At 48.5% G+C, this 25,287-nt stretch overlaps 1 long non-coding RNA gene across 1 annotated transcript in view; it reads left to right on the top strand.

Annotated features, from left to right (window-relative positions):
• Positions 1 to 24,762, top strand: part of LOC140426218 (uncharacterized) — a 209,642-nt gene extending 184,880 nt beyond the window's left edge. Inside the window, exons 6-7 of the long non-coding RNA XR_011948155.1 lie at positions 23,177 to 23,280; positions 24,024 to 24,762. This is a non-coding gene — a long non-coding RNA (uncharacterized lncRNA). The remainder of the gene's footprint in view (positions 1 to 23,176; positions 23,281 to 24,023) is intronic.
• Positions 24,763 to 25,287: the final 525 nt, after the last annotated feature.

Raw genomic sequence — 25,287 nt, 5'->3', positions numbered from 1 at the left:
CTGGGGCCCAAGCACTGATCCCTGCGGGACCCCCACTAGTTACTGCCTGCCGCTCTGAAAATGACTCATTTATTCTTACTCGCTGCTTCCTGTCTGCTAATTAATTCTCAATCCATGCCTATATATTACCCCCAATCCATGTGCTTTAATTTTGCACACAAACCTTCTATGTGGGATTTCATCGCAGGCTTTCTGAAAATCCAATACACTACATTCATTGGTTCTCTCTTATCTATTCTGCTAGTTACATCCTTAAAAACCTCCAGTAGGTTTGTCAAACATGATTTCCCTTTCATAAATCCATGTTGATTATGTGTAATTCTATTGGTATTTTCCAGGTGTCTCATTATCACGTCCTTTATAATAGACTAGGTAGGTCACCTGAGCCTTAACAAACTCGCTCTTTGCAAGATTGACCACTGGGTCAGCTGCCTCTAATCTCTGGAAATAGTTTCCTGTTGTCCTAAGTGAATTTCTCAGGTGTCGCTATATATTGTCTATATACACAATTGGACAAGTCTGCCACCACCTGGCTCAGCAGCCACAGAAAGGTGGCTGGGGCATTTCTGAGTCTGAATGGCTGGACCCGACACTGGTATAACCCATCTGGGGTCACAAAGGAGTCAAGGGAACTTGCCAGTAACCCTTGAGTAAATCTATCTTTGTAATATAGGTTGTGTTACCTATGGAATAGATTGATAAAATGTACAGTGCAGAAGGGGCCATTTGGCCCATGAGGTCTGCACTGGCCCTTGGAAAGAGAACTCTATTTAAGGCCACGCCTCCACCTTATCCCTGGAACCCAGTATCTCCACCTATCCTTTTGGACACTAAGGGGCAATTTTGCATGGCCAATCCACCTAACCTGCACATCTTGGGACTGTTAGAGAAAACCAGTGAACCCGGAGAAAACCCACGCAGACACGGGGAGAAAGTGCAAACTCCACACAGATAGTCACCCGAGGCTGAAATTGAATCCAGGTCCCTGGTGTTGTGAGCAGCAGTGCTAACCATTATGCCACCATGCCACCCTATCCTACCTATTTAGTCTTCCAGCCGGGGTATCCGGTAAGAATTGGCCTTGTCACTGCTTTAACTTTTCGTGAGTGAATGAAGAGCCTTCTGGAACCATGTGGCTTGGCACAAGCACAACTGGGGAGCTCCAGGTACTGCTGCTAGGCTCAATTAGTTGGGGCTCCAGCATGGAGTTAACCTACTCCTGAACTTGGGGCAGATTTTGTGAACCAAGATGGTGGTCGAATTCTCTAGTCATCGGGATTCACTTTTCTTGCTGGCTGCGCACCCCTTCCAGTGGGTTTTGCTGTGGCGTGGGGTGCTTTCAATGGGAAATCCCATTGACAAACAGCAGGAGTATAGAATCCTGCTGCCAGCGAACGCTATGCGCTGAGAAACATGCAGCTGGGGAACCGGAGAATCTCGCCCGGTATGTTGCCTTAATCGGAGGGCTCTCCTCCTATCTACAAAATGTAGAGCTAAATCTACAGATGTTTTTAAATGCAGTGAGCAGCCTTGTCAGGTCTTCTCATTGTTCGTCCTTTAGGTGGGTGAATATGATGTCCAATTTTGCTGAACGTTCTGTGTTTGCTAGCTGGACAGTAAGGTCGGGGCTGGTTTAGCACAGTGGGCTAAATAGCTGGCTTGTAATGTAGAACAACGGCAGCAGCGCGGGTTCAATTCCTGTACTGGCCTCCCCAAAAACAGGTGCCGGAATGTGGCGACTAGGGGCTTTTCACAGTAACTACATTGAATGAAATGAGTGAAATGAAAATCGCTTATTGTCACAAGTAGGCTTCAAATGAAGTTACTAATGAAGCGTACTTGTGACAATAAGGGATTATTATTAAGGGGTTCAATGTAGGCCTCACCTATATCTCCCTGCAATTCATCCTCACTTTTCCTGTGGTGTCCCGTGGTATGTTTTTATTGGACAGACCATTACCTGCTTGTGCCCTTCACAGCTGGGATATTGGCCAGAATTCTCCGCCCGTTGTAATTCACTTTTCCTGCTGGCAGCCACCCTGCCAGCAGATTTTCCGACAGCGCGGGGTTGTTACAATGAGAAATCCCATTGACAAACGGCGGGAAGATAGAATCCCTCCGCCAGCGAACTCGGCACGGCTGAGAAGCACAAGGCTGGAGGAAGCGCGGAAAATCCAGCCCATTGTTTTATCATGTTGACTTGACACAGTCTTTGCTTTTTCTTGCAGCCCGTGGCTTCAATTTGGTAGTTTTGCCTCCCACAGCTTCTTTGCTGCTCTCATACGGGCCATTGAACCAGGCTTTTAAGGGTTTACCCAGTATTGGTAGGAGCACTCGCACGTTGTCTCCTGGCTGAAAGATTTGAGCCCTGGCATGTTTGTCTGTCTATATTTTCATCACTGTTTGGGGGATTCTTAAATGTTCTGGTGCCACATCACAGAATCTCATGAGTCACGCTTGGAACACGGTTACTTAGTCCAACATGGAGATTCCTCCTATTCTCAAAATCTCTCCTTGATTTGTTTCAAAGGTCCTTGCGCTTAGTGTCCATAAACCAATTCAAACGGAGTAGAACTGGTGGACTCATTGGGTGAGTCCCTGGTGGCAAAAAGCTCCCACATGTATCACCATCATGCTGCTTCCAACATGATATTAGTCACATCATAACATTCTAAACAGAGAATATCTTGCCCTCACTGACATAAACAGAACCAGATGTTGACAGAGTAATGTTCCTGCAATGCTTGATCTTGTCAGCAGCTATTTTTACTGTCATGATGAACAGCCACCCAAACATTTCAATATCTCACTGTTGGTCAAAGCCCAATTCTGCCCATCTTGAAATCCAAGCATTTAATACCTGTCCACCAATCATTGGCTGCAAATTAGTTTTTTTCTGTATTTGTGAAAGTAAATGCTCCATTCCACCTGGTAAGATTGTAGGTTGTGACATCAATGGTGCTGATAGAACTGACACAATGCAAATAATATTCTTACCTATCATTGTAACCAGATAATCACTTACAATGGCACCTCTTCCTGCTCCAGCTCTGTTACTCCGGTAAGGATCTATATTGATCGTCCTCTCCCATTTCTCCCATTTGCTGCCCCTCAGTGATATCATTTGAAAACATAGCATTGGTAGTTCTGCCTCACCACCACCTCTCTTGACTCCTCCACTGCTTTTAAATGATCAGACTTCTTATTCAACATCTAGGATTGGATGAGCAGAAATAGTCTCCAATTAAATATTGGGAAGACTGAAGCCAGCTTTAGGTACCTGGTCCAAACTCCATTTCCTAGCCATCTGCTCCACCCTTCTCCCTCGCAACAGTCTGACACTAAACTAGTCTGTTTGCAACCTTGGTGTCGTATCTGATCCCAAAATGAGCTTCTAACCATGTACTCACATGCTCACTAAAACCATCTATGTCCACCTCTGCCACAGTACATCTGTTGAAACCTCACTCATGCCATCACTATATCTAGAACTGATTATTCCAATGCATTCCTGGATGGTCTCCAACCTTCTACCCTCCATAAACCCCCTAACATTCAATGGCATTACAATTATTTAAACTCCCACAATCAACATCCTGGATGCTACCATTGACCAGAAAATTAACTAAACTAGCCATATAAATACTGTGACTACAAGAGCAGGTCAGAGTTTAGGAATCCTGCGGTGAGTAACTCGCTTCCTGACTCCCCAAAGCCTGTCCACAATTTACAAGGCACAAGTCAGGAATGTGATGGAATACTCTCCATTTGCCTGGATGAGTGTAGCTCAAACAACAAAAGAGCCTTGACACCATCCAGGACAAAGCAGCCTGCTTGATTGACACCTAACCCACAAACATTTGCTCCCTCCACCACTGATGCACAATAACAGTCATGTGTATCATCCACAAGATGCACTGCATGAACTCACCAAGGCTCCTTTGACAGGACCTTCCAAACCCACAACCGCTACCATCTAGAAGGAAATTGGGAACAGGCACATGGGAACACCACCACCTTGAGGTCCTCCTCCAAACCACTCACCAATCTGACTTGGAAATTTATCGCCTTCACTGTTGCTAGGTCAAAATCCTGGAACGCCCTCCCTAATAGCACTGTGGGTATACCTACACTATATAGACTGCAACGATTCAGGAAGGCAGCTCACCACCATCTTCTCAAAGGAAATTAGGGATGGTCAATAAATGCTGGAGGTCGACGCATGCCGCAGAGGTGAGGGACCACTGGGCCCCACCCAGAGGGCCTGTCAAATGTTAGTTGTTAATGCCATGCAGACTGATGCATGATCAATTGTACAAAGACTCAGGTTGGATACAACTGTGGCTTTATTGCAGTAAGATGTGTGGCCTCCCACAGCAGCTGGCGAAATGGCTGCTGAATAGAGGACACGCATATTTATACTCCTCCTACTGGGCGGAGCCAGCAGGCAGGAGCTACCGGCGAACCTGTAGTACAGGTCCTACCTTACATCACCTAATACAGTTGTAACAGTGGTTTACCACACAGACTGACCCATCCCTCCCACTGACCACATATTCATTTTCCCACAGGTCCTCTAGACGATGGCGTCGACCCATCTGGGGTGGCCCCCTCATCTGCCTCCCATGAGACCACCTGGGAGGAGAGCTCCGGGGATGCAACCATTGATGCATCAGAGCTGTCATCCCCAACCTTCACTGGCACAGAGATACGCACCTTGGTTGGCAATGTTAGTGGACAAGCTTTTGGGGCACATTCTGGTAAGCACCTCAACAGTTGCTGATGCACATCAGGTGGAGGCAGCAATGCCCAGGTGAGATAGCAGTGAGACTCTGCTGGATCCCAGGACCCAGCTGGGTCCCAGTCAGATGCTGAGCCTCTGGTACAGGGTTGCCCAGAGCTGATGCAGACGTTAGGGTGCGGCCGTGACATTCAGAGGGAGATGTCAGCAAAACTCCAGCAGGTCCATAGCTGATTGGGAGAGTCCCAGAGGCTACGGGCACAGGAGGTAGCATGGCACCGAGGCCAACAACGCTAGGGTGGTGACCACAGAGGAGAGCCTGGTGCACAACGTCAGCAGCATTAGTGGAGGTGTCCAAGATATTGCACAGTTGGCGATGGCCATGGTTGAGGGCCCCTGTAGACTGGCCGATTCGCTGGGGGACATGACCCAGAACCAGGCGAACCTTGACGAGGCACTGCAGGACATGACCCAGTCTCAGATGGAAATATCCGAGGTGCTGTGGAGCTTGCCCCAGTCGCAGGTGGGCATTGTCGAGGTGCGCACAGTATGTCCCAGTCACTGAGGAGCATCATGGAGAGTGTCAACACCATGGTGCAGACATTGGGGAGCAGCCAGGGTTGGCAGGGCCAGATGATGCAGGGGCAGCGGAGGCTCAATCCAGCTGCCCCTCCATTCCGAGGTGAACCCCAGGGCCCGATGGGCACCGACCGGAAGGAGGGGTCACTGAGTGAAACCTGGACCTATCCTGTGGACTGGCGATGGTGGCCACCAGCTCCCCTGAGTTACACCCCTCTGATGAAACTGCATCTCGCAGTCAGCACCTGGAACAGGGTGGATTGGGGCAGCTCCATCGGGTGAGTGGGACAGTGGTGTGCACTCGTACAGGCCGACCACCAATCCCATGCCCCATTCCCCCAGACATGGGGTCCTGGCACCCCGTCCAGTTGACATGCCCTGCCTACGCTCACCTGGCCGCAGCGGGGGGTCCTGCTCACTGGATCGCACACCCTGCATCCCAGGCACCTGAGCAAAACACCGGCAAACGCCGACCGCGGACATGTGCCTGGGGCTGGGGCCCATCTCCTGGGTGTTCGGAGGTTGGCTGCTGCGTCTGTGGTGCTGCCCCCTGCTATGTTCAAGCACAGTGTCCATGCATCAAGGTGTGATTGCGATGCTAGGCAATGAGCCCCACATGCTCATGGCCAACCCACCCATGGGGATCCATTTGTGATTGTGATGTGCTCACTTAACCGTGATTGCCAATTCCTCATTAGCAATGGCACCAGCCGCACGGCCAAAGGCCTCCGAGGTCAGTGGGAGTAATGGGTGGTCAGTGGGCAGACAGGCAGGGAATAGGGTTGTCCCTGGAACGGGCACACATGATCCAGCAGTTGGCATGGAGGATCCGTGCACTGTTGTCCCCCCCCAGCAGAGCCCCCCCAGCCCCGATACCTACCCCAGCCCCTCATGGCAACCCACTCGCAAGCGGGGCTGCGCCACCCCGTTGCCTTCACCTCCCACTGAGCACAGGAGCAACAAGCCCAGTGCCCCCGGGCTCATTGCTTGTGAGCGTAGATGGCTACTCACCTCCTGGGGTCCTTGCAGCAGCCGTTCCTTTCAAAGGGAATACTAATCAGAGCAAGCGTTACTACATGCTGGTGGATCACGGGAGGCGGTTGGAAAAGGGGTGGCTCCCGTTAATTGTATGGAAATAGGTGATTATTGGTTTCTCGCCGCGCTGTGGCTGGATACCGATTTCGCCCACGGGAGCGGGTCGGTTGCATCGCAAACTGTTTGCCACCTGCTGTGATTCTCATTTTTGGCTTTTCCTTTTACCAGCTCCGGTGTGCTCTCACTCCAGCAAAACGAGGCCACTGAATCTCGCCCATAGTCAGAGCTTCCCCTTTGTAGCCTGAGGTAGTACCGCACCCCAGGAAATAGCAAAACCGGAAATGAGACCTGGCACAGCAGTTATGCCCTTTGCATGGCTGTGTTGCTGTGTTGCTGTTTGTGGGCACTCGTGCCCCACGGTGTATTGTGAAAATATCATCTTCTCCTTCTCCCTCGAGTGGTTGAACTTCCAGGAGTGAACCCTCCCATTTGCTCCATGAAGGTGTTAAGTCATTTGCATTTTAGCACACTGGGCTAAATCGTTGGCTTTGAAAGCAGACCAAGTCAGGCCAGCAGCACGGTTCAATTCCCGTACCAGCCTCCCCGAACAGGCGCTGGAATGTGGCGACTAGGGGCTTTTCACAGTAACTTAATTTGAAGCCTACTTGTGACAATAAGCGATTTTCATTTCATTTTTCATTTTCATTCTTAATTTGGCTCCTATTCTAGGGCTGGATTTGTCTGTTTTTGGTTGAAGTCCCCCACCCTCCATGATGAGTTGGTGGGGGTCTAGGTCGGGGATTTCTGCCATAGTTTTCTAAACAAACTCGACGACATCCCAGGGGCGTATATATTTACAAGGTACAACTGGGGCCCCTTCCAGGGTCCTGCTAACCATTATATACCATCCCACTGGGTCCGTCGATGTAAATGCTATCCTTTTCTTGAACATTATGGCCAACCCCCTCGCCTTGTGTATAAACACACCTGATAAGTCTGTCCCACCCAGCTTTCCCCTACCCTCAGTCTGTCTTTCTCCCTTAAGTGCGTTTCCCATAGAAAGACTACGACGGCCCCCAGGCTTTTTAGATGGGCTAAGACTCTGGATCTTTTCACCAGTCCATTGAGTCCCCTCCCATTCCAGGTGATTATTCTGATGGGAGGTTTCTGTCCAGCCGCCCCCCCCCCCCCCCCCCCCCCCCCCCAAATCCGGCAGAAGTGGGGGGTGATCAGCCATACTTATCTCGTGGACGTACCTCTGCATGCCGGGTTTCCCCTTTGTACATGGGCCATCCAAAATGGCCACGTCATCTCTCTCGTCAATGTGTGATCTGTTGAAATCAACATTCTACCCTCTCCCTTCTCCCAGCACCCTGAGCCCTGCGAATACCCTGTTCCCCCATTATCTCCCTCTTCTTGCCCAACCTCCTTCCCTTTCCCCCTGCCCCCAACCCCCACCCCCGGTTTGCTATCCTACCCCCCTCTTGCCAGGCACTCCCTCTCTTTTAGTATGCCACCCACCCCCCTTTCTTTCCATGCACTTGCCTGCTCACTAGTGTGGCAGCTCGCCCCAGAAAAGCTGTTAGAATCTGTTCCTTCTGTTTTCCACCCATCTTACTTCTGCCCCTCACTTACCATGTCATCAAGTATAGTTACCCTCTTCCCCCATTGGTTTATGTGGGCCCACAGTTTCCTTGGTCTCCCTCACTGCTTCTTCCCGAGCCCGTTCTTTTGAATGAACTCATTTTGCTATTTCCGGCATGTTGAACCAATTATTTCTGTCATTAAATGTGACCCATAGTCTTGCCGGGAACAACATGCTGAATCGCACTTTACTTATAAACAGTACGGTTTTGGCTCCATTAAACTCTGCCCGAAGCTTGGCAAGGTCAGCCCCAATATCCTGAATAATGCTGATTGTGGGCGGGATTTTCTAATCCCGCGGCAGACTGTCCACGCCGTCGTAAATGCCGTCGCGTTTTACGACGGCGTGAACGGCCCGACCCGACGACTAATTCTGGCCCCTACAGGGGGCCAGCATGGCACTGGAGGGGTTCACACCGCTCCAGCTGCTGATCCCGGCACGAACTGAGCGCTGCGGGATCCGCGCATGCGCAGTGGCTTCCTTCAACATGCTGGCCCCGACGCAACATGGTGCAGGACTACAGGGACCGTGCATAGGAAAGGAGGTCCCCAGCCAGAGAGGCCGGCACGCTGATCGGCGGGCCCCAAACCCGGGCCAGGCCACATCGGAGGCCCCCCCCCCCCCCCCGAGGTCGGACCTCCGCTCCCCCCCCCCCCACCTCCCCCGACCCTTACAGGCCGAGTTCCCGCCCGCTGAGAGCAGGTGTGGACGGCGCAGGCGGGACTAAGCGTTTTTTCACAACGGCCGCTCGGCCCACCCCGGGCCGAGAATCGGCGGGCCGGCCGCGTAGAGCGGCCCCCGAACAGCGCCGTGCCAACCACGCCGGCGCCCGTGGCGCCGATTCTCCGCTCTGTGAGAATCGCGTGCCGGCGTCGGGGCGGCATGGCGCGATTCACACTGGTCGCGGGGATTCTCCAGCCCGTCCCCGGGCTGAGAGAATCCTGCCCTGTGTGTCCTTCCCATTTGCACGACCGTGTGCTCCTCGCCCAGTTCAGAACCCGTACCTTGTGCTGAAGCTTGTGAAGTTTCGCAATTATTGTCCGTGGTGGTTCTTCCGATTTGGGCTTTTGTGGTAGTGACCTGTGGGCCAGGACCACTTATGGGGGCTTGGCGAAGCCCTCCTGCTCGACCAGTTTACCGAGCATCTTCGGACATATCCCTTTGGGTTCTTACCCTCTGCGACTTCTGTTGCCCAACGATCTGCAGGTTCTGCCGGCGGGATCTGTTTTCATGGTCTTCCACCTTCTCCTTGAGTGCCTTCTCGGTTATCCTCAACCGAGCCACCTTGTCTCTGAGCGAAGCAATCCGCTCGTCCTGTTCAGTGGCTGCCTTCTCCAGATCCTGACCTTCGCCTCTTGGGCCTCCAGTCTCCACTCCCTTTATGGGGGCCAACGCTGTCCATTGCTCCATTTATGGGGACCAGCGCAGTCTCTATTGCCGACTTCATTGCCGACATGAGATCCTATGTCACTGCTTCTCTATGTTTTGGTAGTTCAACAGAGATTAACTCAGTTCCTCTATTGATGATTGGCCGAGTTGGCGATCCTGTTGGGTTCACCATGTTCAGTTCTGGGTCACCACGCGGGTCCCCCTGTTCTGGTGTCGGGGTTTTCCCCCCTTTACTTTTGCTGGCCTTGTGTGTGGTAAACACCACGAGTAACACATTGCATGTATTACGGTACTGCCCATGTATTACAGGTACCATGGTAAATCCCAGCCTGCTGGCTCCGCGCAACAGGCGGCATATAAAAGTATGTGCTGTCCTGCGCTGCTCCCATTCTGGTTCCAGCTGCAGGAGACATAACATCTTGTGCAATAAAGGCTCGATTGTTTCACCATTCTCGTCTCGTGGTAATTGACGGTCGATCAATTTATTGCACAAGATTTTAAAAGATAGACTTCCTAATCAAGCCTGATCGCCTACAGCTGAGCCCTCATGCAACCAACGCCACGTCCACCTTCGACCACTGGCTAGCCTGCTTCGAAGGCTACCTCAGAGCAGCCACTGAAAAACTCTCGGACCCACAGAAGCTCCAAGTCCTCTACTCACGGGTGAGCCCTGAAATTTTTCCCCTCATCCGGGATGCGCCCACCTACACAGAAGCGATGATGCTACTAAAGGGACATTACATTAAGTCGGTGAATCATGTGTACGCCAGGCACCTCCTGGGGGAGACACTGGACGATTTCTTGCGGGCTCGACAGATTCTCGGTAGAAACTGTGACTGCCATGCAGTTTCGGCAGTCCAACACACCAAACTATTAATCAGAGACGCTTATGTCACGGGCATTGCTATACCCCCCACGTGTGATCCAGGGGCGCCGCCACCTTCTCCACCACAAGCCACGTGCAGCCCGTGGGCGCCGCCGTCTTCTCCACCACAAGCCACGTGCGGCCCATGGGCAGCACCATCTTTGGTGGTGCCTGTGGGAGCTGCCATCTTGGACCACGCCTCAGGACCCCTGCTCGTCGGGCCGTTCGCTGCCCGCTGATACCTCCGCCACCGCTGATCAGCCCGGGACCTCCCAACATCTTCCGCAGCTCGCCTCCATCACCCTGGATCAGTCTCGGCCCCACAACCTCGCAACCGCTACGACATCGGTAAAGATCAACGGGCACTAGACGACCTGCCTCTTTGACTCCGGGAACACAGAGAGTTTCATCCACCCTGCGCTCCCCCCCGGTACTCCCCGTCACCCAGAAAATCTCCCTGGCCTCCGGATCTCATTCCGTGGAAATCCGGGGGTACTGTGTAGTGACCCTCACCGTTCAGGGTTTAGAGTTCAGCAACTTCAGGCTTTACGTCTTCCCCCATCTCTGCGCTGCCATGTTACTAGGTCTTGATTTTCAATGCCACCTCCAATGCCCTACTTTGAAATTCGGCGGACCCCTGCCCCCCCCCCCGCCCCCCCCCTCACCGTCTGCGTCCTCACGACCCGTAAGGTCGATCCACCTTCACTGTTTGCAAACCTCACCAGGCATCGCCTCGAGCAGGACGACCAGCTACAACTCCTGGGGAAACGGGCAGGTGGAGAGGGAGAACGAGATGGTCTGGAAGGCCGTCTTGTTGGCCCTTCGGTCCAGAAATCTCCTGGTCTCCCGCTGGAAGGAGGTCCTCCCCGACGCACTCCACTCCATCCGGTCGCTCCTGTGCACCGCGACTAATGAGACCTCTCATGAACGTGTGTTTGCCTTCCCCAGGAAGTCCACATCCGGGGTCTCGCTCCCAACATGGCTGACAGTTCCTGGACCCGTCCTTCTGCGGAAGGATGTGCGGAGCCATAAATTGGATCCCTTGGTTGAGAAAGTCCACCTTCTCCAAGCAAACCCGCAGTACGCCTACGTGGCACACCCCGACGGGCGACAGGACACAGTCACCCTCCGGGACCTGGCACCCGCTGGGTTCCCACTCTCGACCCCCGACCTGATACCGCTCTCATTCACCCCTGCGCCACCCACCCTCCCACCAGCAAACCTCACCGCAGCCCCTACCCCAGCAGGATCCGTCCCCTCACTGGATCCACTAAGGGGTGACGAAGTAGATGACAACACGCTCCCGGAGTCGCAGGTGACCACGTCGGCGCCCACATCACCACCAGGACTGAGGCGATCGCAGCAGAGGGTCAGAGCCCCCGACAGACTCAATTTGTAATGTTTTCTTCACCCTCGCCGGACTCTTTTTTAAACAGGGGATGAATGTGGGAAACACCATTAGGAACACATTGCATGTATTACGGTACTGCCCATGTATTACAGGTACCACGGTTAATCCCAGCCTGCTGGCTCCGCCCAGCAGCCGGCATATAAAAGTATGTGCTCTCCTGCGCTGCTCCCATTCTGGTTCCAGCTGCAGGAGGCACAACATGTTGTACAATAAAGCCTCGATTGTTTCACCATTCTGGTCTCGTGGCAATTGACGGTACATCAATGTGTCTTGGCTGCTGGCTCTCCGGCATTCTTAGTCGGTTGAGTGGTAGGTAGAGGTTAAGTTGGGGGGAACTGTTTTGGTGCTTTTAGTGCCCGTTTGACGGTTTAGCAAGGTGTAGGGTGGCATGGTGGCACAGTGGTTAGCACTGCTGCCTCACAGCAGCAGACCTGGGTTCAATTCCAGCTTTGGGTGCTTGTCTGTGTGGAGTTTGCATGTGGAGGTGCATCTTGTGCTAAAACACAAAACTAAGCAATAACTAGGAGAAACTAAGTTGAAAGAATAACTCTCAAAACCTTTCAAGGGCAAAATTTTACATGGTGCTGCGACCAACACCAATGGCGCCAATGTTGGATGGAAGCAGGCATGTTGCTCCACAGCCATTCAAGGCTTGGTGAGATTTCTGCCCCCCCCACCTGGTGAGCAAGTCCCGTGTCCGATCGCTGCTGGCCAATCAAATGGTCTGCACCTCGCTGGTCCCAGCACTGGAAAGGTGACCACTGCTGAAACTGTATTCTGTCTCCAATGGCAATCGTCGGCTGGAGCTGCATGGGAAGTAAGCAAGGGAGGCAGTTTCAGCAAGTCCAGGCTAGTATGCCCTGACCAAGAGGGTGAGGGCCGGTGTGGATAGAATGGGAGAGGAAGCCTGGATGCGGGATAAGGCCTATGTGGGGTCCTATGATGGGCCAAGGCGCCGAGGTCCAGATTTGATCCCGGCTCTGGGTCACTGTCCGTGTGGAGTTTGCACATTCTCCCCGTGTTTGCGTGGGTGTCACCCCCACAACCCAAAAGATGTGCGGGTAGGCGACTGGCCACGCTAAATTGCCCCTTAATTGGAAAAAATGAATTAGGTGCTCAAAATTTGTTTAAAAGAAATGATGGGCCCAAGGCGGCCCATAACGGAGGTATGCTCCTTGCCCACTAACAGCCCGAGCAGTGAAAGCTGCCAGGCAGTCCCACTTGGCGCCAGTTTCCGCCCAAAATGAAGACACTTGTGGCAGGGATTGGAATAGGCCTTTAAGTAATTGACAACATCAGGGCTTCAACTGGCTCATGGGCAGGCGGGTTGCCTGTCGCCTGACCTGTTGATCACAGAATTATTTGTCTGCCAAGTCGCCCCAGGGAAGCATAACATTCTGGCCCAAGTCATTGATTTATGAAGTCAATCGTATTTAGTGCATAAATAGTGAATCATTTGAAGCATTGAAAGGAAAAATATTAATGTGCTGGTTTGGCAGGACGCAAAGGGATAAAGATTTGTGTGGGTAAAGGATGAAAAATGGCTAGATTAGCCTCAATTACAATAGTACTATAGATTGTATATTGAAACAGAGATTAAAAGACAGCGAACTAGTTGGCTTGAAAAGCCTTTCATAGCTCCAACATTTTAATGTATTTGATCCAGGGAGAAATTAGGAGATTTGTTTTAATGCATGTTCGCATTACCTCAAAGAAGTGTTCCAAAGGCTGTGAAGCGACACCAAAGGGATTTTTTGCTGGACAGAGAATAGAGGACACTAGTTTCTATTCTTATTTGCATCCTTTTCTTACTCTATCTTGTATAGAAATCTTGGGTTAATTAGTTACAGACATTGCTGCTGTGACAGATCAGACAATTCAACCCAATAGATGAGGGCTCATTATGGGAGATTTTGATTACAGTTTTGATGGAGGGTAAAGGCAACCAGCTTTTATACTTCCTGAATAATCTGGGAGAACTGAATAAAACACCACCGTATTTATTGTCTGAAGAGCTGCAGCATTAACATCTGTAGAACAGATTTTAGAAATACACATCTGCTTGACATGGTTCTTCAAATTAGCAGTGCCTCAAAAGACTTGAACTGTAAAGCAGATGCCCTATCTCTCTATGTGCACATGAATACGTGTGTCTGTCAGTAAGACTTACAAAATGTTTAACTACCTTCATCAAATTCAATGGAGTGATAGATAGATAAACAGAGAATAATAAATGGCTGGAAATCATTAATTCAATTGAATTGTTCCGATGAAGTCATAACCGTGAGTGTTTGATCCTATTATATGCAGGATAATAGATGGTAGGTAGTGAGTTATAAGGTGCTCAATCAATTCATTGAAGAGATTCATGAAACACTGTAAAGTTTGAATGGTATAAACACACATGCCAACCTAAAAGATGAGCAAAAGCTGACCAGTATTTTGTAAAAAGGTGACACAGCATCATAATGATGGATTTCTACAACACCTATCTGATTATAGATTTATGCAATATAAAAAGCAATAGTTAAATCAAACGCACAGTGGGTCACAGGCCTGCTGTAAATTAGGTTAGATTAATATGTACCGATCCAGCATCCATCATTTTTTAGGAAATAGATATAGTTGTAAGTAATTCATGTGTGTTAGGAATAAGGCATAGCTTTGAGTTTAAGCTTAATTTTTATTTCTTCAGTTTTAGTTTAATTTTAAAAGTTGCTTGTAAGTCTTGTTTGTTTAAAGGCCTGCATTATCCGACTTTATATGAACCACAGGGTATAAAAAAACTGGGCCATTACCGTGTAACAGAGAGGAGAAAAGAAACGAGAACAGAAAGAAGTTTGAGTCAGTTGGAACAAGGTAACCCAGAAGCAAGCAGCATTTCACAGAAACTCCAGAACAGGCAAGACAATACGCATGGTCAGAAAACAAGTCTTGGAAACTAAAGAAAAAAGTCCCAGAAACTCATAGGTGGGGTAGAAGCAAGTTCCAAGAAGAGCTTCTAGTCAAAGGAATAACTGGGAGAAACTACGTTGAAAGAATAACTCTCAAAACCTTTCAAGGGCAAAGCTTTACATGGTGCTGCGACCAACACCAATGGCGTCAAAGTTGGATGGAAGCAGGCATGTTGTTCCACAGCCATTTAGGGCTTGGTGAGATTTCTGTCCCTCCACATTTCTAAACAAAAAAAAAGTTAGGATCTATCATGCCTGGTTCCCACCCTGTAAGCTGACTTGTCCAATAGTAACATCAGTTGGCATCGTAGCATATTGCACAATAGTTTGGAATAGTGACAGAGAGTATTATAACTATAGTGACCACAAGAGCAGGTCAGAGGTTTGGCATTCTGTGGAAAGTAACTCACCTCCTGCCTTCCCGAAACCTGTCTACCATTTACAATGTGTGATGGAATACACTCCACTTGTTTGCATCAGTGCAAAACACTCAAGAATTTCAATACTGGTTTCCCATTATCGATCCAAGTACTTTACACCTTTAAAAACCTCTAATAAATTTGTCAAACATTCCAAAAAATCCCAAGCCATGTCTCTGTACTGGCGATTAGATAGAATTTATATTTGTGCCACCATCTCTTCCATCTTATTGCAGATGCTTCATGCATTCAAAAAAAATGCCTTTCATAATTTTTTTAATGATTATTTCCCGCATGGACTTCATTCACCGATACACAATTACTGTTAAACTCTTCACCCCTTCCTCTTGCATTCTGCTTTTACCTCCATTGCTACACTGTTGTCTCAACTTTTCTCTTTTCTTTTTGGATTTCTAAATATCCTTTAATCTGAACCCGCATGCCCCCCCCCCCCCCCCCACGGCCCCCCCCACCATCACCACCACCAATCCGTTGTTAGTTTAAAGCCCTATCCACAACCCTAGTTATACGATTTGCCAGGTCACTTGTTCCAGTCCAGTTTAAGTGGAGCCCATCCCAGTGGAACAGCTCTCTCTTTCCTGAGTACTTTGTCAGTGCTCCATGAATTGAAGCCTTTCTTCCTATGGCATGTTTTGAGCCATCTGTTTGACCCTATGCCTCAGGTAATAATCCAGAGATGATTCCCTTTGGGTAATTTTGATTTGGACCCTTAAACTCTCCCAGCAGAACATCAGGCGTGATCCAACAGCCATGCTGCTCCTGAAAAGCAGCTCATCATGGCGCAGTATGGCCGATAAAAGCCGGGAGACCCCACTCCTGGGATCTACCCGGTTAGAAACACCTCGTGAGATCGAACGCAATCTCGCATGACGTTGCGATGTAAATCAATGCGATCACCTTTTAGTAAATATACATATTAGAGCGAGACAGCTAGTTTCACATTAATGTGCAGTTTCTCGAGGTACCCGAGACGTTGAGATTTATCCCTTTGCCTCGGAGACCTTGAGTGAGTGCCGTTCAGCATTGGTCCCCAGAAATGGGGAAGAGACGAAATGGCACTTGTGGGGGTCTCCCAAGGGATTGGAGGCCACCAGGTGCATGCCCTTTGGACAGGGTGGTACGCTGGCACTGCTGCTTCCACCTGGTCACCCTGGCACTGCCAGCTTGGCACACTGGCAGTGCCACCTGGGTACCAGCCTGGCACTGACAAGGTGCCCAGGTGGTACTGCTAGCTAGTAGGGCACTGTCAGCATGCCAGGTTTTCACTGCCAAGCTGCCCTTTTTAATGTTCTGGCTTCGGGCCAGGGGTGCACTGCGCGGGCTTATGGGGATGCGGAGGGCATGGGAAACCCTCCCATAGTGCATTGGGGCTTGTGGGGGCACGGAGGGTCACATTGAGGGCCTTCAGGATCTCTCGCTACATTGTGGAGTTCCGGTGAGCTGAGTTCCTCGGTGTAGAAAACAGGGCTATGCGTGGCCTCGGCTGCATGTTGCCTGCTGAGGACCCTTATTTAACGTGAGTGGCGTTTTATACCCATGTGTTTCTCGGCGCTGCTGGCACCAGCAAACACGCAGCTAAACATGCTCACTATGGGGCTTTGTTCCCATTGAGTTGAATCGCGCCCATCATCTCTAGTTCTACCTCTGAGTTTGGTTTGTACGTGGACCGCAACAACTGAATCTTCCTGCTCCCCCCTCATAGTTTGTCTCCTGCCATGAGGAGATATCCTTAACCCTGGCACCAGGCAGGTAATGCAACCTTTATAACTCATGGTGGTGGCTATAGAAAACAGTGTCTATACCTTTGGCTATACTGTCGCCTATCATTACCATGTTCTTTTTCACTATCTCCCACTTGAATGTATCCTGCATCATTGTGCCATGGTAAGGTTGTTCATCCTTTCTGCAGTCCTTCACCCCCATCCACACGGGTATCAAACACCTCAAAACTATTGGTTAACATCAAATGCTGAAGGTTCTTCCATCCCTGCTTGACCAACTCTAAAGTTCTACCTAACCTAAGGAATGTGATTTCCTCCTGCAACAAAGTGTCCATGTAACTCCCCCCCCCCCCACCAATGCTCTGTAATGTCTGCAACTCAGACTCAACGGGCAGGATTCTCCGTCCCGCCAGCCCCGTTTTCTGGTGCGGCGTGCCCCTGCCGATAGTGGGATTCTCCATTCCTGCAGCCAGCCAATGGGGATGGGTTCCCATTGTGGGTCACCCACGCCGTCGGAAAACCCGCGGGCAGGGGTGCGCTGCTGGCGGGGCGGGTGATCTCTCCCACAGAGAATCCCTCAGAACATCCTGAATTTCAAATTAATTGGGCTGGAGTCTCCTCGCCGACAGCGCACTCACGCCCCCGGATTTCCCGACGATGTGGGGGGGTCCCACAATGGAAAACCCCATTGGCCGGCTGGTGAGACGGAGGATCCCGCTGCTGGCGGGGGCATGCCTCACCGGAAAATGAGTGCAGCGTGACGGAGAATCCTGCCCATTGCCTTTCTTTCACTGTTGCTATGGGTCAAAGGTCTCAAACTGCCTTCCTAACAGCACTGTGGGTGTACCCACACCAGATGAACTGTGCAATTCAAGAATACAGCTCATCATTCTCTTCTCCAGGGCAAATTGGAGTGGGCAACCGTTGCTGGCATTGCCAGTGAATCCCACACCCCACAAAAGAATGAAAAAAGAAGACTTGGAAATTCCTCAAATGGAGAAGAGTTGGCAACATGTTGGGATCTGATCTGCAGCTCCAAAACGCTCCACTTTTCAAACATTGACTGAATGGATTTTCACCAAATTGTTCCCACCATTGCTCTCAATGTAGAAATATAAAGAAGTCATCAACTATCTAAACATCTGTCAAATACTTCGCGACGTAAAATGCCACCCTGCAATATTGCCCGCCATCCAATCAGAAGGTGGTGCACTGAGAAGCACATTAATCAATAAAACATCCCACTTCTTCTGGCCCCGGTTTAACTATTCAAAAACTCACCCAAAATGGCACATTTTGATTGATCAGAATGCCATCAGTGTGTCGGGTTTCCGTCTGTTTATCTGAAACTGCTGGAATGAAAATGTGGAGGCCTCAAATGGGATCAAAGCAAAGCTCTACAACTTCAGATTTGTGCTCTTTATTGTCAACCAAGTTACTAGGAAATGCCTAAATCCATATTTCTGGGCCAACAGATGTCAAGGCAATGTTGGATGCGGAACTAGGGATGCTCCAGACTGAAGGTCATGAGTGCTTGTCAATTATCAAAATGTTGGGCAACACAGAGTTTAGTGAGAAGGAAAAACCGTAGGAAATCAGTATTAGTAGGGAAATGGTGTTGGGAAAATTGATGGGATTGAAGACTGATAAATCCCCAGGGCCTGATAATCTACATACCAGAGTACTTAAGGAAGTGCCTCTGGAAATAGTGGATGCATTGAAGGCAATCTATAGATTCTGGACCAGTTCCTACAGATTGGTGGGTAGCTAATGTTTAATAAGGGAGGTAGAGAGAAAACAAGGAATTATAGACCAGTCAGCCTGACATCGGTAGTGGGAAAATGCTAGAGTCCATTATAAATATTTAACAGCAGAGCACTTGGAAAACAATGGCAGGATCGGGCAGAGTCAGCATGGATTTATGAAGGGGAAATCATGCTTGACAAATCTACTGGAATTCTTTGAGGATGTGACTCGTAGAGTCGATGAAGGGGAGTCAGTGGATACGGTTTCTTTGGACTTTCAGAAGGCTTTTGACAAGGTCCCACATAAGAGATTAGCATGTAAAATTAAAGTGCATGGGAGTGGGTGTAGTGTGTTGAGATGGATAGAAAACTGGCTAGTAGACTGGAAAGAAAGAGTAGGAATAAATAGGTCCTTTTCCGAATGGCAGGCAGTGACTAGTGCTGTACCACAAGGATCGGTGCTGGGACTCCAGCAATTCACAATATATATTAATGATTTCGATGAGGGAACTAAATGTCATATTTCCAGATTTGCAGAAGACACAAAGCTGAGTGGGAGGTGACCTGTGAGAAGGATGCAGAGATGCTTCAATGTGATTTGGACAAGTTAAGTGAGTGGGCAAATGCATGGCAGATGAAAATGAAATGAAATGAAAATCGCTTATTATCACAAGTAGGCTTCAAATGAAGTTACTTTGACCCCTAGTCGCCACAATCCAGCACCTGTTTGGGGAGGCAGGTACGGGAATTGAACCGTGCTGCTGGCCTGCCTTGAAAGCCAGTGATTTAGCCCAGTGTGCTAAACCAGCACCTATGCAGTATAATGTGGATAAATGAGAGGTTATCCAATTTGGTCGCAAAAACAGAAAGGCAGATTATTAGCTGAAAGTCTTTAGATTGAGCGAGGGGAATGTGCAATGAAACCTGGTTGTTTTTGTACACCAGTTCCTGAAGGTAAGCATGCAGGTGCAGCAGGTGGTGAAGAAAACAAATGGTATGTTGGCCTTCATAGCGAGTGACTGTGAATACAGGAGCAGGGATGTCTTCCTTGCAGTATTACAGGGCGTAAGTGAGACCACAACTGGAATATTGTGTGCAGTTTTGGTCTCCTTATCTTAGGAAGGCTGTTCTTGCTGTGGAACGAGTGCAGTGAATGTTTACCAGACTGATCCTGGGATGGCAGGACTGACATATGAGGAGAGAGTGAGTCTGCTAGGATTGTATTCACTGGAGTTTAGAAGAAGGGGAAATCTCATGGAAACCTATAAAATTCTAACAGGAGTATACAGGGTAGATGCAGAAAGGATACTCCCGATGGTCGGGGAGTAAAGAACAAGAGATCACAGTCTAAAAATATGGGATAAGTCATTTAGGACAGAGATGAGGAGAAATGTTTTCACCCAGACAGTGGTGAGCCTGTGGAATTCTCCACCACAGAAAATAGTTGAGGCCAAAACATTGTTTGTTTTCAAGAAGGAGTTGGGGGCTAAAGGAATCAAAGGATATGGGAGAAAACGGGAACAAAACAGATGACTGAGTAAGCCATGATCATAATGGATGATGGAGGAGGCTTTAAGGACCAAATGGCCTCCTCCTCCTCCTATTTTCTATATTTCTGTCAGACTATCGTGCTACTGAAGCTGCCTGGCTTTCCAAAAATGAGGCCACCATCATGCAAGATTGTGACTACTGATTCTGAGATTGGTCAATTACATTGAGATGCTGAGGATAGCAAAGAATGTGTTAATGTTGAGCCTGTATTGAGGGCACAGGTGAAAGAAGCTTGTATGAGCTAGTTGACATCATTGTCCTTGAAACCTGTGGCTATAAGGTTCTTTCGGGCATGTCTGCTCTATCTGGTCTATACTATAGCCTCTTCCTTTTTGGCATCAACATCCTCACCCTCAACAAGCTCATCTCTCTCCATTTCCCACCCTTTGGAGGAGATGTGAATTCCTCCATCTCTCGAACTGGTAACTCATCCTTCCTTTGGAGTGGCAGGGTGTGTAGAGTGCAACAAACCACTGTTATGCAGGACACCCTCTGGTGAGTGGACTGGAGAGCGCCACCTGACTGGTCCAGATATCTGAAACACATCTTCAACATGCCAGCCGTCTGCTCAATTAAGGAAATTGTTGCAGAATGAGCTGCATTGTACCTCCTCTGAAGCACTCTGTGGCTGCCGAACGGGTGTCATTAGCCACGTCTTTTGGGGGTAGCCTTTGTTAGCGATGAGCCAACGCTGGATGTACTGAGAGCCCTTGAAGATCAGTAGCACTTGCGGCGGCTTAACATATATAGAAGTGTAATTCTCCACACCTAATTTTCATCTCTGCACTTTACCCAAGATATTCTTTATAGATGAAGATCTATTCGAATTTATCCTGGTACAGTAAGTTATTTTAAATTTTAAAATAATGTTGCGCAAAATGACTCAAGGCTAGTTCCTTTCATTGACAGTTCAACTCTAGATGCATACTATTAATTTGTGAACTGAAGTTATTTATGATTTTCAGCAATAATTAAACCGAACGATAGTGAGTTCTACGCTGAACTGACTAAGGAAGTTTTATATCATACTGTGTTGAACTCGCTGATAATCTAAGTGAGTGATTAATTAGGTGGAAGGCATGCTGGATTAATTATCTTAAACAGAAACTGCTTGGAAATATTTTCAGCAAGCATATAAGTGGAGTCAATGCCATGATATCAAAAATCTCAACCTTAAAACTGAATTCAAATGTGCTTTTCCTCTTCGGGTTTTTAATTAAACTGCTGCAATTTTCCAATATTACTATTTTTAAAAACAATGACTACCGTTTTGACCTCGCTAAAGAACAATGGCTTTGGGAATTTCTAGCCAATGAATGAAATGAAAATCACTTATTGTAGGCTTCAAATGAAGTTACTGTGAAAAGCCCCTAGTCGCCACATTCCGGCGCCTGTTCGGGGAGGCTGTTACAGCAATGTGCACTGCAGTTATTGAAAGTACACAGAAGTGTAATTTGCAGCCATGGCAGGGTAAGGGCTCTGGGTTTAAAATCTATTCTCAGCAATAGTTACTATCACTCCTCACAATATTCTGTGGATGACAACTTTGATATGTATGCAATAGTGGGACTTCTCACCCCAGTCACAATATTGCAGCAAGACTATACAGTGTGTGGCCATATCGAAAACCACTTTGAAAACTTTCTGAATGTAATTGGGTGCTGTGACAAAGGGTGCGATTTTACGGGAAAATATCGGAGTCTGTTTTTGGCTTGTTTAACTGGATGTTTCTCGGTGGCTGCAGTGCTGAGAAACACCCGGCTATTCAACAGCACTTTGCTAGGTCTTTTTGGCCCCATCGAGGCCGCACATACATAATTTCCTGCAGCAACGAGCTCAGCTCGCCAATGGGGAAAGAGTACTTGTGGATTGGGGCGCCATTTTTAACGGCAGCCCAAATCTTTTGACCCCTCCCTCCCCATCATCAGAAATTTGGTCTCTGGACCCCTCTACTGCACCCAATCTACCTCTTTCGGGGTCCTTGAGTCTCACCCCCCCTCTCCTGGCACCCTACCTCTTAAGGGCAAAGCACCCCCCAGGCCTGACTCATGGCACCGGCAGCTTAGCACCCGGACATCTTGGCACTATCAGCCTGACACCTTGCCAGTGCCCCTGCCAGCTTGGCACTGCCACCTGGGCACCCTGGCAGTGTTAGGGTGGCACTGCCAGGTTGCCTAGGTGGCAGTGCCAAGGTTCCAGGCTGGCAGTGCCAAGCTGCCTGCATGCCAGTGGGAGTGCCAGGTACCACCTTGCCCAAAGCCGAACCACCCGAGCGTCTCCAATGGCCTGGCAACCCCCCCCCCCCCAGACGCCATCACGACTGGTCAACGTTTGTGTGGACTAGTATTAAACGGTGCCCATCGAGCTCTCGCTGGGGAGATCGTTAGTTCCTGGCTCCTGGGAGAATACAGCGCAGACATATTTAAATGAGCCGAATGATTCATTTAAATATGCATATCTGGGTAACACCTAATGAGGGCGAGATCCAGATCACGATGCCTCGTGAGATTCAGTTGAATCTCGCGGGACCTCTCAAGCGTTGCGAATCTCGCGAGCGGCCTCTTGTGAGATTCAAGAGCCTCGTCGCATTACCAAGTCCGGCGCCACAAGGCTGGTAAATCCCTCCATATGACACAAACTGGCCTATCATCTCATGGCAGCTCACAAGAGTAACACCATTTTGGCAAACGAAAATTAGCAACGCATTTATTTTGAAATTACAAATATGGTGCCAATTTTATATCCAGCCTGCACTTATGTAGCTTAACCAGCACTGACACCATTTGTTTCCTGATTGGGATAAACTAAAATATAAAACTGAGCTTATTGATGACGAATCAGATGAGTGAATTGCTGCATCTCCAGTAGAGTGGGAGCAGACTCACTCCACCACACCTACCTCAGGGTCTGTGCCAGTTGGAGAAAGTGCTTTATTACTGGGCCTCCTGGTCCAGACTCAGAGATACATTGCCTTCATCTGCTACCCGCAGATTTAACTGAGGGAGCGTGTGGCCCTGGGTCATGAAAACCATATTGTTTCAATAAACGATAATTAACATTAAAAAAATTGCATTGACTTCTGCGTTTTGTTTGGTTGCAGGACATAGTAATTTGAGCAAAGGGTCCCTGGAAAGCAGTGCGAGAATTATTTGAAAAAACAACATTGATCTGCAGTAAATATCAACAGAATCAACAGAACTACAGGTTTGAAGCCAGCTGAAACTTTTACAGCAGCCTCTCAGAAATTTCTAAAAGTCATGAATGATGTACAATGATTGCGTTCAAGGGGAATTGGATAAATTCTTATGGATAAACAAATTGCCGGACTATGGGGAAAATGTGAGTGAGTAGGACTAACTGGATTGCTCTTCCAAACCAGTGAAGAGGCGATGGGCTGAATGGTTTGCTCCTGCACTCTATGATTCCATGAGATGGTTATGAGCAATTTCAGTCGAGTTGCTACTTGATCACACACAACAGTTATGCATATTCTATTAAAAGTGCTTGGAATCACAGAAACTGGCCAATAAGCCAACTGTTTGTGTAAATTCATTGGATACAATGTACCCAATCCATGATTATGCTTCACTTATGCCCATGTTGATGATTTAATTATACTTAAGGAACAGAATAAATTTCCCCTCAAGTTTCCTTTCTGACTATAATTCACATTCGCAGAACACGTGTTAGAATGCTGTGATTGGTAATTTTCACATTTTGGGAATTTTGGCTGTTTAAGCTAGGAAAAACTTTGGATCGTTTACACCAAGATGTTGTTGTTAACTTAAATCTGGCTCATAAGTGATTCAATTTCAGAGCACACGTGGTCTGCAAATGTGAATTATAGTCAGTCAAAGCGCCTGTCCAAGTTCACATTTCTACCTCTCTTCAGCTCTGAAGAAGAGTCATATGGACTCGAAACGTTAACTCTGATCCTCTCTCCACAGATGCTGCCAGAGAAGCCCTCACTTATGAGGGCAGTAGATGCTTGTTGACAGCTGAACAGCCACGGAAGGAAATCAGAGGAGTGGAAGATAACGGGCAGGATTTCCGGCTTCCCAGCCACGTGTTTCCTAGCAGCGGGAGGGGGTGCGCTGTTCACCGGTGTCGGGATGCTCTGTTCCCACCGCTGTCGATGGAAATTCCCATTCCCCACAATGCCGGTAAACCCACTGGCGTGGGTGCACTGCCGGTGGGACCAGAGAATCCAGCCACCAGCGAATGGCCAGAGAATTCCCGCCAACCTCTGAATTTGAGCACTAGTCATTTCAGAGAATTCGTAATTTGGAAATGAATTTCGCTCTTCTGTAACAAGGATATTAAAGGTTTAGTTTCTATGTTTTATGGAATGGATTAAAATTCACTGTAAATGTTGTTCGACTTATTCATATGTTAAATGTAAAATTTAATCAACTTGTTGCCTCACAATTGGCCTCTTGTAACAGAGAATTTATCAGTCTGCCTTACAGAAGACATGAGAGATGCAGAGATCCAGTTCACATATCGAGAGATTTCATTGCTAAAGATCTTCCGACCACACTGATAAATGACAGTAAAGGTGAACACCTAACAAACGGGATGTTAAGTCTGTTTACAGCAGAGGCACCGAACACAAAGGAGGTAACATGTACAGACTCAAAAATTGTAACTGTAATTGTGAATTTATTTTCTCTTAATAAAAAACATTGCCTGTTGCACATTGAGCTTTTTCAAGCTCTTAATATTTGTAAAGACTCACCAATTAATCATGTAAATTATATCAATGAGAAAGGTGGAAGAGCAGATGCCGTAGGCCAGAAGGTATTTTCACTGTTCTGTGGTTAACATCCTCTTGGTGGCCAATAGCATTTTTTTGAGCTGCATCCAGCTGTTCTGTACCTGAAATGCAGCTGCTGTACATGTTGTCTTCTCATTCTATCCAACTATCAAAGATAAAGAGTGACAAATTAAGCAATTAGGCTCAAGGCAGGTGGATTATCTTCCATTCTGACCCACTTAAGTTATATTTTTCGATTGGTTGTAATGTTTTACTGAATGTGCACCTCTGCAAATATCCTGCCATTTCTGAAGTTAGAGATCTTAAGGGGGATTCTCCGGGGCCAACAGCCAGTGACCGGAATCATGATGGCCAGTGAATCGGGCGATGGGCAGAAAATGGAGACCCATTGTGAGTCTCCCAGCCCTCCCCACCCACCCCGACAAGATTTCCGA

Source organism: Scyliorhinus torazame, chromosome 7, assembly GCF_047496885.1.
Source record: "Scyliorhinus torazame isolate Kashiwa2021f chromosome 7, sScyTor2.1, whole genome shotgun sequence".
NCBI lineage: Eukaryota > Metazoa > Chordata > Chondrichthyes > Carcharhiniformes > Scyliorhinidae > Scyliorhinus > Scyliorhinus torazame.
Note: the sequence above shows the minus strand (reverse complement) of the source record. Positions and strands in the feature narration are given on the sequence as shown.